Here is a 12,199-nt window from a genome sequence, read left to right on the forward strand (position 1 = left end):
AGAGATCAGCTCAAGGTACAGTGTAGCGTTAGCGTGCTAAGTTGATGCTTTCTCTGCGTAGTGCAGACTGATTTGCTCTCGCGAGTCATCAAATCGAGACCAAATCGCAGCCTTGGCGATTAGGAAATTGCGTTTTAACATATCGCGATATTATTGCAAATGCAATTAATCGTTCAGCCCTAGTTACAGCTATGACTTTCACTAGGATGTGCACACCAAAGGCCTGTGTCCACCGAAAGTGTGGCCAGCATAATTTTTGATTACTTGCAATGGCAGCCCCGCATCTTTACACAATGTTACAAACGCCAGCAGCGTGGCGCTGGGCGTCTATTTTGCGCTGAGCGCTGCACGTCTGCCGGTTTTATGATTGTTGAGAGATTAAAATTGGGTTGCGCTCATCAGTTTCAATTTTTTACGCAGCCGTCCAATCACAGTAGAGGAGGGGCCGGAGAAATACCACAAAGACCAACCGCCTCATCCTACATGTACAAGTGCACAGAATTTCTGTCGATAAGGAGTGACGCCAATTTCATCAGACTATTTTGTAGTCAACTTTCAAAAGAAATGTAAGACTTTTAAGGCCTTATTTTTCAAATCTTATGTTTAAGACATTTTTAAGACTTTGAAGACCCCGCAGGTACCCTGAACGGTAAAGTTTAGGCGACAAAAAGTGACGACACGCATTTCGGGGGCCTTTGTTTTTCCCGGGAAAGCAAACTCCACTCCCTGGCTTGAAAGTGCTGCATTTTATGACAGTTGTTTAAAGTAATAAATGTAAAGCATTTTAAAAAATATATTGTTCCACCCTTTTCTGTGCTAATCCGAAAATTTATCCAATCAGTGACTCAAAAAACGGACTCAAAAGCTCTGGATTTTGGGATCCATTACACCCCTAAGCAGATGGCACCTAGCATGGTAGACTGTGCCATCAGTGTGTGAATGTATGAGTGCTTTCAGTGAAAAAAAGCTCAGAAAAAAAGAGCTGTATATATACTGTATGCAGTTAGTCAATCACTCACTCACACACTCACTCACTCACTCACACAATCACACGACATTAAAACAATAAGTATGAAAATAATAAACAGTGTACAAAATGCTAAATGGAAGAAATGGAGAGAAAAGGAGAGTGAACACTAGAAATAAAAAGCACAAGCAGGCAGAACAAACTAAACCAAGAGTAGAGACAACATAAGATGCGGAGAAATCTATCTATCAATTAAGAAAGATTTGTACATGCAGACACTACAGAAAGAAAGAAAAGGAAGAAAAGGATGGGAAGGGGCAGAAAGTGAGAAATAATAAAGGGAGAGAAGGCGAAGAGAGGAACACAGTGAAAATGAAGAACATGACATTCCGTCGTGGAGTCATTTCTCCTCTAAGTATACAGTAATTGAGCTGAGCCGGACAGGATCATAATAAGACAATTAGGCTAATTTGTTTGAAACGAAAAGCCAATTAACGAATTAGTGAGCAGTGTTGGAAAGTTCATCAGATTATAGCCATATTACTAGCCGGGGGGCGTGGGGGGTCAGGGCGTTGAGGCTGAAACTGCAGCATCAGTGAAGGAAAACAAACACGGGATAACGGGACGTCTTTATTGAGAACTGAGCGGATACATGTTAAAAGGATTAGAGTTGGTAGAGATATACAGCTCTCTGTCTTAGCCTCTTTGTTGGAAACGGGAGGCATGTAATCCGAGCCGATTGGTTTGACAGATGGTTTCTGGGAGATTTCCCTTTCCGAGGATCGACGCAGCGTTTGTCGATGGCATTAAAAAGGGGTTGCATATCTGCTTGCGTGGATGTAGAGCTACTCATATCGGAATAAAACAGCTTCTATTGTGACAAAGGAGGCTTTGTTGTGAAAAGAAAGTGTAAGAAACTGGCTGCGTTGTCGAGAGGAGCTCTTGGCAAGCGGCAGATGGATGCATGTGTGTGTAGGGTGGGAAGAGAAGTGGATGCTTTTGGCAGGTGGTTATCATTGTTTTAGTCTTTTGACAGAAATGTTAGTTTTAGTCTCATTTCAGACTTTTGTTAACGTTACAAAACCGTCTGGTTTTTGTCAGTGAAATTTCAGACTCATTTTTGTTGTGAGTTGTTTATTCATGTCCTCTTATTTGGCTTTCCCGCTGCATGGTGCGACTGGACTCTTTTTGGTTTTTCATTAGCAAAAGATGTAGATAGCACCTGGCTACTTTGTTTTGGTACCACTTCAAACAAGGATCCAAGCGAGCTGAGCCAATACCAGAAGGTAGAGTTAAAGCATTGCAGTCCACCGATTGGTCAGTGAGAGAATCGTCAGTAGCACAGCACGAGACGTCCGGCACCAACCCACCATCTTTAAATAGCCAAGCTACCGTCAATAAATAAAATGTATTTCTTTTAAAAATTATTTTATAAAAACTTGACTCAGATTATTATTATTTTTTTCAAATTGCACCCACAAAACTACAGTGTACACCATGCTGTACAATTGACAAAAAGAAGACTTTCTTTTCCTAGGCAGGGTGTGAATCCCTCTCTCACTACCCATAATCCACTACAGCTCGGGCTGTCAGCGGAGTCTTTGAGGACCGAGAATCATGGGAGCTCTGTGAAAGGTCAGGGCAAGCAACCAACCAGCTGAGCCATAATCGAGACACACACACACACACACACACACACACACACACACACACACACACACACACACACACACAAAAAAAGTCATCTAACCAACCTTTCACCACATCGTATTGATCACACAGTATTCCCACAACACACATCCCCCTCTTTTCTCATTCCCTCTGCCTGTCTCTCTCCCCTCATTCCTTTCACCCCCTTGTTTTTCTTTCTCGCCTTTCACCCTTTATACCCTCTCCCTCCCTCTCACTTAATATCTCTGATCATCACCCTCTCCCCTCTCACCTTTTACCTCCCTCCCCTCATCTTTCATTTCCCTGTCCTTAATATCCTTCTCCCTCATCCAGTATTTATCTCGCTCTTCTCTTTGTGTCTCGCTCTTTAATTCAAAAGGCATTTTATCATTTTAAAGTCACGACAAAGCTTCTGCGCCTGAAACAATCGTCTACAAACAAAAGCAACCACAAAACAAGATGTGTGTGTGTGTGTGTGTGTGTGTGTGTGTGTGTGTGTGTGTGTGTGTGTGTGTGTGTGTGGATCAGGGTGGATTACCACCTCAGCTGAACGACGTCCTCTTGAGAAAAAAGAAGAAAAAAACTGTAGCGACAAATCACGGTTGAGAAACAGCTGGTACAGGAAATGGAATTAGAGAAGGTCTATGACGTCCGTAGCAAAGACCAGCAGGCTTTGCACCTGGTTAACATGGATCAGACGTGTGTGTGTGTGTGTGTGTGTGTGTGTGTGTGTGTGTGTGTGTGTGTGTGGAGACATATGAGTAAAGTAAACGATTAAATCGGCATTTTTGGCATCAGCCAATTTTAATTTTTTAATTTTTTATTTATTCAGGGCAGAAGTGAAGATCCACTAAGATTTTTTGTGTTCAAGGGTTATACATTTCCTTTAGACCTAAAACAAAGAAATGCTGCTGGTTGCTACTGTGTGCAGCACTACTATTGTTAAAATTGTTCATTTATTTTATTTATGAAAGATTTGTGTAGATTTGTGTTCTCAGAAGTTTGATAAATGCTGCTAAGTGCACTAAACTTTAATTTTTCATTGAAAAGTTTATTTGACAAAGTTTATTTTCTTATTACCAGTTTTGTTTATTTAACGTATTATTTACACAATATATGTTTTTACATTATACATTTTTAATTTGAGTATACAAGTGCAGATTGGTGCAGTGTTCAATAAATGTTGAGAAATGTTGTGTATCTTAAGTAATTGTTAGTGTTACCTTTTATCTTTCAAATAGAGGTTTAAAAACAAGCACATATATCGGCCAAAATAAATCGGCAGCATTTATCAGCCCATCAGCTAACCCTGATTTCTAAAGATCAGCATCGGCCGCAGAAAAACCCATGACGGTCGACCTCTAGTCTCCGTAAAGATGGGATGTCGATGAATTTAATTACACGTCGCCACAACAAGGCATCACTGCCTGTAAGCCGGAGAAATGTCCTGCCACACAGGCAGTGATCAATTATGAGTATTGGAAGTGTGTGTTTGAAGGAAGCAGAAGAAAAAAAAAAGTCCGTTTTGGCTTGATAACATATCAGTGTCAGATCTGTTCATCCCTAATTGTGGATGTGGATTAATTTAGTTACACACGTTTCCACAAAGTGTTGTTTTAAGATGGCAGTTGGAGAAATCCAACAGGTTTTTTCACATGTTGTGAATGAACAGAAGTGAGATGTCTCACTCTGTAGCTAAAACAGAGAGCTCAACACACAGGGTGAAAAGAGGAGCTGCAGCAATGTGCAGTACAACAAAAATATGGTGTTCTCTGCAAATTAAACCATGTAAACCTATTCTGGTACAAAAATATGGTGTTCTCTGCAAATTAAACCATGTAAACTTATTCTGGTACAACCTCTAAATACAACTATGAACCTGAAAATGAGGCACTTTAAAGATGACAGTTGGAAAAATCCAAATGTTTTTCTGCAGTTTGTCTAGACTTAAAGAGAAATTAAGAGCCATCAAACACTTTGCTTTGAAAACTGTAAACTATGTAAAATAACTATAAATATACCATGATTTTTCAGATATTCAAATCAAAATGTGTCACTTAGGCCTCTACACCCACCCAACAGCAACTTGATTTATCTGCACCTCCGTGGCACATGATTACAACCCAGCCTTCAGTCGCACAAATGTTTGGCTCATACAATCAGGAGGCTCCGACCTCTGGTGTCGTCGTGATGGATGTAATCTAGCTGATGTTACAGCCTCGCTCTGAGAGAAAAGGCGCAGAAAAGCAAGCAGGGGACTCAGACGCCCTCACACGTTTCTGCTCGGTTATGAAATGTAACACTGCCTGAGGTGTCAAAAAACAAAAACAACAAAAAAAAGCTTCCACAAAACCTAACTGAAGTGTGTCAGCTCTGTAATCGCACTCGCCAAGTCGATATTTTTTAACATGAACAACTCCGAGCAGTCTTTCTGAGACTTACTCTGGTTTCCAGCTGTGGAAAGAGATTTGTTCAGCTTACTAAATATTGACGGACCGATCAAAGATGGTGCAGCGGCAACACTCTGTTGTGTTACCGTTGACTGAACTGGAAAACTGAGGAGCTCTGCAGAGATCCATAAAACATAAGCGAGCTGTGTTATTGCAGTGACCTTTGGGCAAGTTGTGTGTGTTACAATATGATAACAATATTTAAAATGAGATTGAATGAGATTGTAGCAAGAATCTGAGCTCAGCATTTCTATAAAATACACGTATAAGCTACTCTATAATGAGCTGCACTATAATAATACTGATGTAGTGTTCCCTTATCTCATCATTATATCCGGTTAGTCTTCAACATTATCATCATTGGCAGCCATCTTTATCAACAACAAAGCCTTCATCCTCATCCCCACATTCATGTCTTCATCATCTCCATGCTTTAAAGGGGAACTAGGCAGTTTTTTTTTAGCTTAACTGACCTTAACTGAACAGCTTCAGAACAAGTGGAATGGTTATATGACTTTTTTCGAGCCTGCGAGCAGAAAAACCACACTTGCAACTTTGGGCCGGCGAAGGTAGCGATGGAGTTTTTCACACTATCGTCACGGCTGAGACGGCAAAAAAGAAGCAGAAAGCTAGGAAAGCATTGTCTGAGGAACAGAGGAAGAGGAAATGTGAAACCTGTAGGGGAGCTCTATAGAGAAACCTGTAGGGGAGCTCTATAGAGAAACCTGTTGAGGGGGCTCTATAGAGAAACCTGTAGGGGGAGCTCTAAAGAGAAACCTGTAGGGGGGCTCTATAGAGAAACCTGTTGGGGAGCTCTATAGAGAAACCTGTTGAGGGGGCTCTATAGAGAAACCTGTAGGGGGAGCTCTAAAGAGAAACCTGTAGGGGGGCTCTATAGAGAAACCTGTTGGGGAGCTCTATAGAGAAAACCTGTAGGGGGAGCTCTATAGAGAAACCTGTAGGGGGAGCTCTATAGAGAAACCTGTAGGGGAGCTCTATAGAGAAACCTGTAGGGGGGCTCTATAGAGAAACCTGTAGGGGGAGCTCTATAGAGAAACCTGTAGGGGAGCTCTATAGAGAAACCTGTAGGGGGAGCTCTATTGAGAAAACCTGTAGGGGAGCTCTATAGAGAAACCTGTAGGGGGAGCTCTATAGAGAAACCTGTAGGGGAGCTCTATAGAGAAACCTGTAGGGGGGCTCTATAGAGAAACATGTTGGGGGAGCTCTATAGAGAAACCTGTAGGGGGGGGGCTCTATAGAGAAACCTGTAGGGGAGCTCTATAGAGAAACTTGTAGGGGGGGGCTCTATAGAGAAACCTGTAGGGGGGGCTCTATAGAGAAACCTGTAGGGGAGCTCTATAGAGAAACCTGTAGGGGAGCTCTATAGAGAAACCTGTAGGGGAGCTCTATAGAGAAACCTGTAGGGGGGCTCTATAGAGAAACCTGTTGGGGGAGCTCTATAGAGAAACCTGTAGGGGGAGCTCTATAGAGAAACCTGTTGGGGAGCTCAGAGAAACCTGTAGGGGGAGCTCAGAGAAACCTGTAGGGGGAGCTCTATAGAGAAACCTGTAGGGGAGCTCTATAGAGAAACCTGTAGGGGGAGCTCTATAGAGAAACCTGTAGGGGAGCTCTATAGAGAAACCTGTTGGGGGAGCTCTATAGAGAAACCTGTAGGGGGGGGCTCTATAGAGAAACCTGTAGGGGGAGCTCTATAGAGAAACTTGTAGGGGGGGCTCTATAGAGAAACCTGTAGGGGGGGCTCCATAGAGAAATCTGTAGGGGAGCTCTATAGAGAAACCTGTAGGGGGGGCTCTATAGAGAAACCTGTAGGGGGGGCTCTATAGAGAAACCTGTAGGGGAGCTCTATAGAGAAACCTGTAGGGGAGCTCTATAGAGAAACCTGTAGGGGAGCTCTATAGAGAAACCTGTAGGGGGGCTCTATAGAGAAACCTGTAGGGAGAGCTCTATAGAGAAACCTGTAGGGAGAGCTCTATAGAGAAACCTGTAGGGGGAGCTCCATAGAGAAACCTGTAGGGAGAGCTCTATAGAGAAACCTGTAGGGGAGCTCTATAGAGAAACCTGTAGGGGGGGCTCTATAGAGAAACCTGTTGGGGAGCTCTATAGAGAGACCTGCCAGCTAAAAGAGCGAAAACAGCGAAGAAATGGCCAAAATTGCATTAGCACCCCTTTAATTATCACCACTGTCAACATTTCGGTCTTCATCATCACGTTAATCACTGCGAGGATCTGCGACGTCAGACTCAGAACCATCTTACCACATTCATCAGCTATATACTGTGTGTGTGTGTGTGTGTGTGTGCGTTTATATATATTTATATGCAGTGATAGATAGATTAACGTGATGATGAAGACAGAAATGTTGACAATATATATATATATATATATACACATACACACACACACACACACACACACACACACACACACACACACAATATACGGTCGCCACATACACCCTCAACACCGTCAGAAACATCATCCTCGTTATCAGTATTAAAACAATCAGCAAGAACTTCATCATCGTAATCGATGTGGTGTCCGGGGCCACCGTGAACATCAAACACTTCATTCTTGCATTAGGGCTGCACAATATATCGTGTTTTTATTTTTTTTTACTCATCATTGCAAAATCCCCTTGCGCAATAAACACATTGCGAAAGACACGCTGAGATTTTTTTTTGTTCGCTGAAAGAAAAGACCAGTAGAAATCTGCACTTTAAACTGTCCTTCATTTTTTTAGTGTTGCTTTTATATTCAATTCAGTGTTCAATTTGTTCAATAAAAGAATGTTGGAAATGATTAGCTTTCGTTTGTTTTTAATTCAACAAGCAGTTTGTTGTATTTTAACAGAATACTGAAAGCAGCTGAACTGATTGCACTTCAATATCTGTTTATTAATCACAAGCAACATTATTGCATATTTTCGTCATATCATGCAGCCCTATTCTGCATCAGATTAGCTCTTTTCAAAGCTAAGAGGCCCAGAAGCCTCTTTGTTAGCAGGTACATAGAAAAGGACAGCTGGACTCAACGCAGCTCAGCTCAGTGCTTCCCCCTAGCTTCCTCTGCACGGACGAAACCAGGGCCCAGCAACAGAGAGAAAGAAAGAGAGGGAAGGGAGTGATAGAGAGAGGAGGGAAACGATAAGACAGAGGAAAGACAAGGCGAAGGAGCGGTGCTGCAGCGCAGCATCGAAAGACCAACAGCGTCCTCTGAGAGCAGAAACGGAGCAGGCGGCAGCTGGGATTTAAATGACGTTCAGGTGGTCGATACCTGGGTCTTTAGCCGGGAGGATACTCCACCAAGAGACACAACCAGCAAAAACCTAAACATTAACAAGCCAAAGCAAGTAGGACACATACTGTATAACACACACACATGCCGCAAAAACAAACCCGAAACTGACAAAAAAAAAGCTCCTTGGTCAAACCTGGAAGCATCACAAACACACAGACCGTCGCACCGTATAAAAGAGGCTTGGCACAGCGACCTTACCTTCCTGCACCGCCTGGAACGGGTTGTTGGGCTCGATGAGTTTGATGGAGTGAGTGATCTTCTCGCTCTGCAGGACGTCATCGCTCAGACTCAGGTCAGACACGGCCAGCTGGAAAACCTCATCGTCCCGCACGGCGTTCTCCTCAAATATCGCACCTGGACAGGGAGAGGAGACAGATGAGCACGACAGCTAGCGGAGGCAGATACACAACAGAGGTAGGGGAGTCACGTCTCCATAGCAACTCTACTACAGCTGACACCCCATATTCCAGCGGTTCCTAAAACTTCTTTGCGTCAAGGGCCCCTAAACTGAAATTAGACAGCAGGCCCGCATTTGATAAGATTTTTGTATGGCTGTCTGCAACCAGCGGTGGAAGAAGGATTCAGATCCTTTACTGCAGTAAAAGTACTAACACCACACTGTAGAAATACTCTGTTACATGTCAAAGTCCTGCATTGAAAAGGTTATTTAACCCTTGTGTTGACTTCGGGTCAAAATTACCGTTTTAAATTTTTGGGACGTAGAAATAAGCGCTGAAAATGTGTAGAAGAAAAATGTAACAATTTAAAACGTTGGAAAAAGCAAAAACTAAAAGTGGAGAAAAAAAAAGGAAGAAAGTGACGGGAAGACAACACAAGGGTTAAGTAAAAGTATGTAAGTATCATCAGGAAATTGTAGTTAAAGTATTTCAAGTAAAAGTACTCAATTCTTTCAAAAATCCTCCCATTTTAGAAACTGGAAACAAGAAATAAAAGCAGTTCTGTGTTTAATCATCTCAGCTGGACTTGTAGCCGTTATATTGTTGGCTAGTTTAATTTATAATAAAACATCATATATTATAAACTACATGTGTTTTGTGTGCAGAAATCTTAATGTGTAAATAAACTTAGTAACTAAAGCTGTCAGATGAATGTAGTGGAGTAAAAAGTACAATATTTCTTCTATATTAAAAAGGTGCACTATGAGTTCCTGCATGGTTTCAGTGCAATTTCATTTTTGTCTCAAATGGTAGTCATCTCTCCTTGACCCGCTAGCTGCCTGCCCCCTGAATACACTGTGAAAAAGCCCGGTCTCGGGAGACAACTCAGGGCTCGTAAACGTCAAACAGATACCATAGGGGCACAGGCTGTGCACCAAAATACAACAAACCTCGTTCCAGCCAATCACCGACAAGATGGTTGGTGGAGGGGGAGGAGGTGGGGGTTAGTGAGCAGAGTTGATTGAGTAGCGTGAGTGGTAGCTTGTTCGGTATTGTTTGGTATTCACTTGGAACGTCAACAGAAGTGACGTCATGCAGGAACTCATTATGCACCTTTAAGGAGAAAGTGGCATGAAAAGAAAAGACTCAAGTAAGGTACCTCAGATTTGTACTTAAGTACAGTCCTCAACTAGCTGCAACTAAGGATTATTTTCATTGTCGATTATTATTATTTTTTTTTAATTTGTTGTTCAAATAATAAAAGAGTCAACTTTTTACAATGAATATAATAAAAAGGTCCTGAAACCAGTTAACAGCAATAAAAATAAGTGTAGTAAATAAACACATTCACTCGTACTCACACAGATGCACACCTCCCATACACACAGCTATACTTTTCATATGGCATGATCACACTGCTGCTGCTGTATAAACCATTTTTGATAGTTTGATTAATCTTTGGATTAGTTGTCTCTAAAATGTCAAGAAACGGTGAAAAATGTGGATCAGTGTTTCCCCAAAAAGCCCAAGATAACGTCCTCAGATGTCTTGTTTTCTCCACAACTCAAACAAGTTTACTGTCACAGAGGAGAGAAGAAACTAGAAACATATTCACATTTAACAAGCTGACATCAGACAATTTGTTTCTATATTTTTTCAAAATAAAGTAACAACACAAAAGAAAGAATAAAAACTTGAAAAGGTTCGATACATTTACACGAAGGTCCGCCCATCGCTACACTACATGTCTGGGGAAGAACGTATCACATGAGAAACTGATTTTATTTTTAAGTCTTGCACTTTCGTATGATTTCTGCTTCAGTATATTGCAAAGCTACAGTTGCCAGGACATAGTGGTCGCTTCTCCAACCAACAACCAAAACAAGAATGGGCTTTTAAGATGGACAGAAAAGACTCTATATTCAATTAATCCATATATTGAGGAATATCACTTCAAAACATGTTTACAGTAAAACGCTCAACACAGGAAAGTTGATCTTGCTTTCAATATGGTAAAAAATAATACACAAATCAAACTGCGAAAGACCAGAAATCTTCAACAGGGGGTCCGAGGTCCGTAGGGGGTCCTCAGAGAGTGTGTCTGTGTGTGTGTGTGTGTGTGTGTGTGTGTGTGTGTGTGTGTGTGTGTGTGTGTGTGTGTGTGTGTTTTTTAGTTTTTTCAGTACAGAAAAATACTTTGCACATCTATAATGGGGGGATAAGTTGGTCAAAAGTTGCATAGAAAATCCCGCACACTGCCTAACTTTTGAAAAATAAATGTAATAGTAGGCAACGTTTACGGTACTAGACCACCTGGCGACATGAATGAAGGGAGTTTCTTTGCAACTTTTTAAAAAAAATGTAAATGTCTTCACACTAACAAAGTTGGATCTCTACTGAATATTTGTTTTTTAGAAGCCAAACGATGCATTGCTTGCTCATGGAAATCAGACACACCCTGTGGCAAATCGCAATGGTTGAGGGGAATGACTTTTTACCTAGCTTTAGATAAGATAAGTTACACAACAACAACGTTGTTGTCCAAATAAGATAACATACTCCTAATGCCTGTAGTGTGCCATCTGTACTATACGGTGTTGAGATAAACAACTGCTGTATGTATTTTGTGTAAGCATACACATATACAATACGTGGGTACTCCAGCTACTACATTTGATCCTTGGTCTCCTTTCTGTTTGATGTTATGTGCCTTGTTGTACTGTTGTTGTTTGTCAAATGTACGAAAACTCAATAAATACATGTTTAAAAAAAATAAATAAAAAAGCCTCCACATGAATCCAACATATTATTAGCAAATATAAATCAGCCTATTTGATGGGGGGAAAAAAAGACATTAATGATAGGGTTACTAGCCTATAGGTAAGGTAGTCACTAAGGATTCACTGCCACATGTATGTTTAACACAAAAAAAACTATTTTCATAGTTTTCTATGCAAAAAAAAAAAATTATTATAATAATAACAATAATGTGTGTGTGTATATGTATGTATGTATGTATGTGTATATATATATATATATATATATATATATATATATATATACACATACATACATATATATATACATATATATACACACATACATATATATATATATATATATATATATATATATATATATATATATATATATATATATATATATATATATACATACATACATACATACATACATATATATATATATACATACATATATATATACATACATACATACACACATATACATACATACATACATACATACATACACACATATACATACATACATACACACATATACATACACACACACACATATATACATACATACATACACACACACACACACACACACACACACACACACACACACACACACACACACACACACAC

The 12,199-nt window shown here is 40.7% G+C and overlaps 1 protein-coding gene across 1 annotated transcript in view; it reads right to left on the bottom strand.

The window, feature by feature from the left end:
* The window catches only part of LOC114548083 (glutamate receptor ionotropic, delta-1), a 674,316-nt gene extending 665,561 nt beyond the window's left edge, over nt 1-8,755 (bottom strand). Inside the window, exon 1 of the mRNA XM_028567790.1 lies at nt 8,605-8,755. The gene's annotated coding sequence lies outside the window, so the exon portion shown is untranslated. The remainder of the gene's footprint in view (nt 1-8,604) is intronic.
* Nucleotides 8,756-12,199: the final 3,444 nt, after the last annotated feature.

The sequence above is a fragment of the Perca flavescens genome, chromosome 21 (assembly GCF_004354835.1).
Source record: "Perca flavescens isolate YP-PL-M2 chromosome 21, PFLA_1.0, whole genome shotgun sequence".
Lineage (NCBI taxonomy): Eukaryota > Metazoa > Chordata > Actinopteri > Perciformes > Percidae > Perca > Perca flavescens.